This window comes from Malus domestica, chromosome 12 (genome assembly GCF_042453785.1).
Source record: "Malus domestica chromosome 12, GDT2T_hap1".
NCBI classification, from domain to species: domain Eukaryota; kingdom Viridiplantae; phylum Streptophyta; class Magnoliopsida; order Rosales; family Rosaceae; genus Malus; species Malus domestica.
In genome coordinates, this window is record NC_091672.1 from 7,370,718 (window position 1) to 7,376,951 (window position 6,234).

Sequence of the window (6,234 nt, forward strand, 5' to 3'; positions counted from 1 at the left end):
GCTGAGATAGTATCTAGTTTTTCCAAGATCTTTCATCTTAAATTTTTACTTCAGGTGCGTGGCAATTTCGTTAAGCTTTTTCAAGAGTCCCAATGAGATTCATATCGTCGACATAAATTGTAACGATCCCAAATCTGGAATGTGACTTCTTAATAAACACGTAATGGCATAGTTCATTGTTCACATATCCCTAACTAATTAAATACTCACTCAGACGATTATACCACATCCACTTGGATGCTTCAATCCGCAGAGTGAACACCTTAACTGAATGGAGAACTTGTTCTGTGGTCTAGAACCATTTAATCTAGTTCATGGTAGTCTTTCGAGAACTTTCATATAGATTTTTGTATAAAGATCCTCATAAGGATACGTGGTTACCAAGTCCATGAGCTGTATATCTAGTAACCAACTGAACAGATGCAATATGTTGGGTTTGTATCCAATAACCAACTGAACATCGTTATGTGGTTGGATAGTGACGGGCTTTGGACGGACGAACATGGTTGCAAGCAAATTGTATGGCCCCAAACAATGATCGAGAGCTTGGTATGTATAACCAATGTTTGAGCAATCATTTGAAGACGTTTAATGAAAGCTTATGTCAGGCCTTCTAGGTATGAATATGGGGTACTAGTTGTTCAACTTCAATCCCAACCGACATGTAACGGTCATTGAAAATTTTTGAAGTAAATTTAACAGCATTATCCAATCGAATATATTTGATCGGATAATCAGAGTAGTGAATCATGAGCTTGATAACCCGAGTCAACATTTTAGGTGAATAACAAACACACATGTGACCAACGTGTAGAAGTGTCGACCAATGCAATAAAGTATCTAAATGATACGCAAGGTGGTTGAATCGCCTACAAATGTCCCTATGAATACTTTATAGAAAAGTATGAGGATCTAAATGGATCTTATCATAGGAAGGTCGAATAATGAGCTTTCCCATAGAGTAGGTTTGGCATGCGATGTCTTGCTAAAACTTGCCTAATCTTTTGGTTAGTGGATGCTTGTGTGAAGATTTGAGGATAAGATGCATCATAACTCATCTAGGGTATCCCAAATGGCCATGTCAAAGCAAATTTTTGTGTGCAATCCCTGAGGTAGGGCCGGCCATTTAGTGGCTTTCAATGGAGTAGAAGGTTGTAGTATACAAGTCACTCAGAAAAAGCTCCACCTTTTATAGAATATGCTTCTGGCCATACTTATAAGAAGTGATGCATAAAGATTCAACTCTGTTTTCTACAAAGGTTTCATCATGATAATTATTATCTCGAATGTTTTTAAAGCTCAACAACGTTCTTTCGACACGTGGAGAATAAAGTGCTTCTTTAATAGTCAATTCAACACCATTGGACAACACTATACCGGCTTGTCCATATCCTTAGATCAAGTTGGATAGACCTGAGAGGGTTGTCAGAGGTGCATTCTTAGGTATGAAGGTAGTAAAGTAAGTGCGTTCAACAAAATTGCGTGCGTGAGTGCACTATCTGCCAGACAACTAAGTTCTCTATTAGTCATACCTAAAAATAAATTAGTTGAATTGTCATCTGTATAAATAGTTCGAAAACATAAATTTCATTCAATGAATTATTCGAGAAAATAATCCATAAAACTAAATATAAAAAAAATTAAAACAAAAACCAACAAATTATCCAAATAGAAAAAAAATTGTTCAAAACTTAAAAAAAAAAACATAGGGGGTTCGCCCAATATAGGGAATTTTGCTTAGGGGTAAAATTCAGCTAGTATGTGGGCCCATGTCTAAGAATATATTCTTCAATTGGAGTAAATGCCTCCTAAAAGTCAGAAACCTCATCTCTATATCATTTGATTCATCCACTTGAGCAAAATTTGATTCAAACTTCTTACAACAAGAATGATGCTCAACTGGGAGGAGCTTGGACGGGACCAATGGTCTTTCGAACAACAGTTGTAACACATGTCTATATCCATGGTGTTAGGTGTTTTGGCCTTTATTCTTGAAGTTCGAGGCCTTGGGAACGATGTTAGAACGCCTTGAACTCAGTTTCCTCCCTTAGGTGGGCCTTCACGCTATTGACCTTGGCAGTTTAGGCGTCGATTCTCACTAGTGTGTGCTTCAGGCATAGTGGTCGTGCTAATAGGTTGAGCTTGATGATTCTTCATTAACGGCTAGTTATGCTTTCATCAAGAAGTAAAACATAGATCAAATCCAAAAACTTAATGAACTTTTGAGCCTTATGTTATTGCTATAGAACAATATTGGTCATAGAGGTCGAATAGGTATTCTCCAAAAGATCCTCTTTGGTCAATTCCTTGCTACAGAACTTGAAAAGTGATCAGATTCGACAAACTTCATAATTGTATTCATTCACAAACTTAAATTCTTTGAAGTGCAAATGCTAGCAATCGTGTCTTGCTTTAGGCAAGAAGATGTTTCTTTGAAATGATCCGCCAAAGCAACCCATAAAACTCATGGATCTTCCTTAACGAGGTACTCGATTTGTAGTGTGTCGTGCATATGTCTTCGACTAAAGATCATGGTAATGACTTTCTTAGCTTCGCCTACCGGGTGATCCATCTCAACTTCAATGGTTGCTCTGAGGCTCTTAGCGATGAGGTGGAGCTTCACATTTTGGACTCACTTGAGGTAGTTTATTCTGGAGATATCAAAAGCAGTAAAGTAAAGTTTGTTTAAATTCGACATATCCTTGTCACAAAATAAATGGACAAGATTGTGATCAGTGCAATGGAGGCAAAATTTATTAGTCCATTCACATAGGAATAGAACATTCGGATTCTATTAGACATGTATTGGTTTAAATTTACATAAAAAACTTCAAGTTTTGATAGTTGTAATGTTTTAAGAAAACTTCAGGTTGTCAAAGCATATTATTCAAAACTGTGGGTTTGAAATTTATGAACTTCAAGTTCATGGGAGCAAACAAACACAAATATATACAAAAAAGTATTCAACAATTAAATCATGTAGGTCTTCAGGACCTACGGTAGTAATTTTACGAATTGACAAATTTTCATTTATTGAGCTTCGGGCTAATAAGGAGTGATGGGCAAAAAATAATAAACCCAATATTGCCTAAAAATATCAGGCGATGAAAATCAGTAGTCCAAAATTGAACCCAAGCCTAAACGGGCCAAAACCGTGAAGCCCCGCCCAAAAAATTGGGTTGGGATCAAGTTGGGCTAACAAAAAACAAAAGGTATAAAACCTTTGGGTTGCGATGGAGTAGGCCCACATGGGGTAGCAGTGAGGAGGCCCACCGAGGAGGTGGACGATTAGGTGCGGCGCAACGCAGGGAGACACCAAAGCCATTAATTAATAGATTAATTAGGTAATAAATCCATTAATTGACTAATTAACATAATTTGAAAGAAATAATTTGGGAGTTACCTTGTGGGGAAGATTTCACGACGATGAATGAGATAGGTTTTGAATTATTACCTATTTTGGGCACTATTGACTTAGTTGAGGATTGATTGCCCACTGCTTGTGCGTAAGAATCTCGATATGCCTCGAGGGTAATTTTATCCATTTAACCCAAAAATCCACGTGTCGCCTTGTGATTATTTTTTGCTCCACACTTATGTTGTTATATTTTACACATATAATAAACAGTAATATTTACCTATTAATTTAAAATTAGAAGCCTTATATTAATATGTATGATGTATTCCCAAATTTATAATCAAATGATTGACTTTAAAGGCATACATTTAGCAATACGCAGTTAGGCACCATTCATGGTCTGTGAGACTTCGAGAATAATTTTATATTATTCTCAATAAGAGGGTGAATTAAAAGTGTGCTTTAGATTCATTTAAAAGATAAAAAACTTATTGTCTTGCCAATTAGAACCTAATAGATTGCACATTCAAGAGGTTGGGATGAACACAAAATGATGGAATAATTAATTTGATTAATTAGATAACGATTGAAATTTAGTGAAATAGTTTAAATTAAATATATTGATGTTTAGATGTCTTAAATGGCTCTCAAAATAGCTTTGAATTAGTCAAGCTCATAGGGCAAGCACCAATTGGGTTTACTTTAAGTTACAAGATGTCTTAAAGTTCAAAAGTGATCCAAATGACCCAATAACCTATTTGGGCTGACACGTTTTGAGGGAGAGGGCTTCTGCCTTGACACAAACTTCCATATGGTCACGCATCCACTCATCGCTCCATAAGTGAAGCATGCCAATGAGAAATGAAAGCAAATAGAATAAAAGAAGAGAACTTTAACGAAAAGTTACTGGTACTGTTCACTTTAACAAAAAATTACATTTTTACACTAAAAAGTCAATACTTGTATTATTCACTTTACCCTTTATTTTGTCTTTATCATTAAAACTCAAAGTTTCCAAACCCTTTTCATTAGTTTTCCTATAAAAGAAAGGGTTTTTTTATTTTTTTTTATTTTTTTATTTTTTTTAAGAGAGAAGTTCATGTTCCATCAGGCTTGAAATTGAGAGTGAAAGTCCATCTCCATCTCCACTCTTTCTATTAGACAAAGAGTGCACTAGCGTCTACTCATTCTCTAGGTCCCTTGTTCATCTCAAATGCTATAAGGTGTGGAAACTTTAGAGGGTTTCTACTTTGGAACCTAAAGGAGAATCCAAACAAGGTGGATCAATGCTCAACCTTTCAAGTGGAGAGAAATTAGTGAAATATCTACAAAGGTCTTAAATCAAGATCTAGACGTAAATGTTCCTATTAACTTCTTAACTTTTGATTTTGAAAAATTGAAAAAAAAAAAGTGGATACATCAACAATTTAGATCTTTATCTTGAAGAGGATTAAATTTCTTTAACATAATCTTTGCCACTGTCAACTATATCTAGAGGCATGTTAATTTATTGGTAAATCTTACCATACATGTTACTATATGTTAATTTTTGAAATCCCAAGCATGAATCTCGAGAGATGGAGCGGTTTTACTTCAAAATATTCTAGGTTATCTCTAATTGGACTTTTGATTCAAGATGTTATATATAGTTTCCATCTTGTACTATGGTCTAATAATATTCTTCTTCACTTATAAGTAAAATGACTTAGGTTTGATTCTTGTTAAAGGTGAATGCCAACCAAATTACTATGGCTAAGCCATTATGAGGCTTAGCCTATTCCAAGACCTCTTATGTATTAGAAAAAAGATCTTATATATAGCTATACATACTAAAATTCATGAAATCTATTCATTTCACACTTATTCACATCTTGATTTATTTTAGCTTGTGCATGTATTCTGAATAAACAAAAATAAAATATTTTTTAATGATCCAATACTTAAATTGATAGAAAAGGTCGCATTCCAAGTTTAGAAAATTAGGTGTGATATAATATTTGTGCTAAAACGAGTTTCTAAAAAGAGTGCTCATTTACTTATTCTATTGTATTTCAACAATTCTTCACTTATAAATAAATTTCATGATCATATTACTTTGTCATTATCATATAACAGTAAAAATAGTTTTCGCTTTTTCATTGCAAAAATTACTTGATAATGAAGTAATATTTTGGCACATAACAAGTAGTTTGTAATAGTTCCAATTTAAATAATTTATCTCCTATTCCATTAATTTTAACATACCACGTGAATACCAAAATTTGAAACTTTCGTATTATTATCCCGTAACAATTCAATATGTTGCTCATTTAGTTATAAAGGTAAATACGTTTTTTATTTTTGGAATGACTTGTACTTTCACCATATGCCGGCTAAATATAGAGCTCCATGCATTAAACTTCAACTCCATCAAATACATCATTCTTTGAGAAAATTAAAAGTTACTCATTCTTTGAAGCATGGCCGGAATAAACATCTTTCCAATTGTGCTAGTTTTGATTTTGGTGAGTAACACATTTCCAATGTTGGAGGCAACATCTGAGAAGGCTTGACCTAAACTCCATCAAATACATCATTCTTTGAGAAAATTAAAAGTTACTCATTCTTTGAAGCATGGCTAGAATAAACATCTTTCCAATTGTGCTACTTTTGTTTTTGGTGAGTAACACATTTCCGATGTTGGAGGCAACCGATGAGAAGGCTTGACCTAAGTGGAAAAAACATTTCTCCACAAAGCACGCATATGATGCATACAACTACATTTTCGACAGACAACTGATTAGCGACAATAGTTGTCGGGCCATTGTGGCGGTGGGAAAAAATGTCATGATATTTTTTTGAACTTGACTCTTGGGGGGAGCACTGGAATAAGAAGA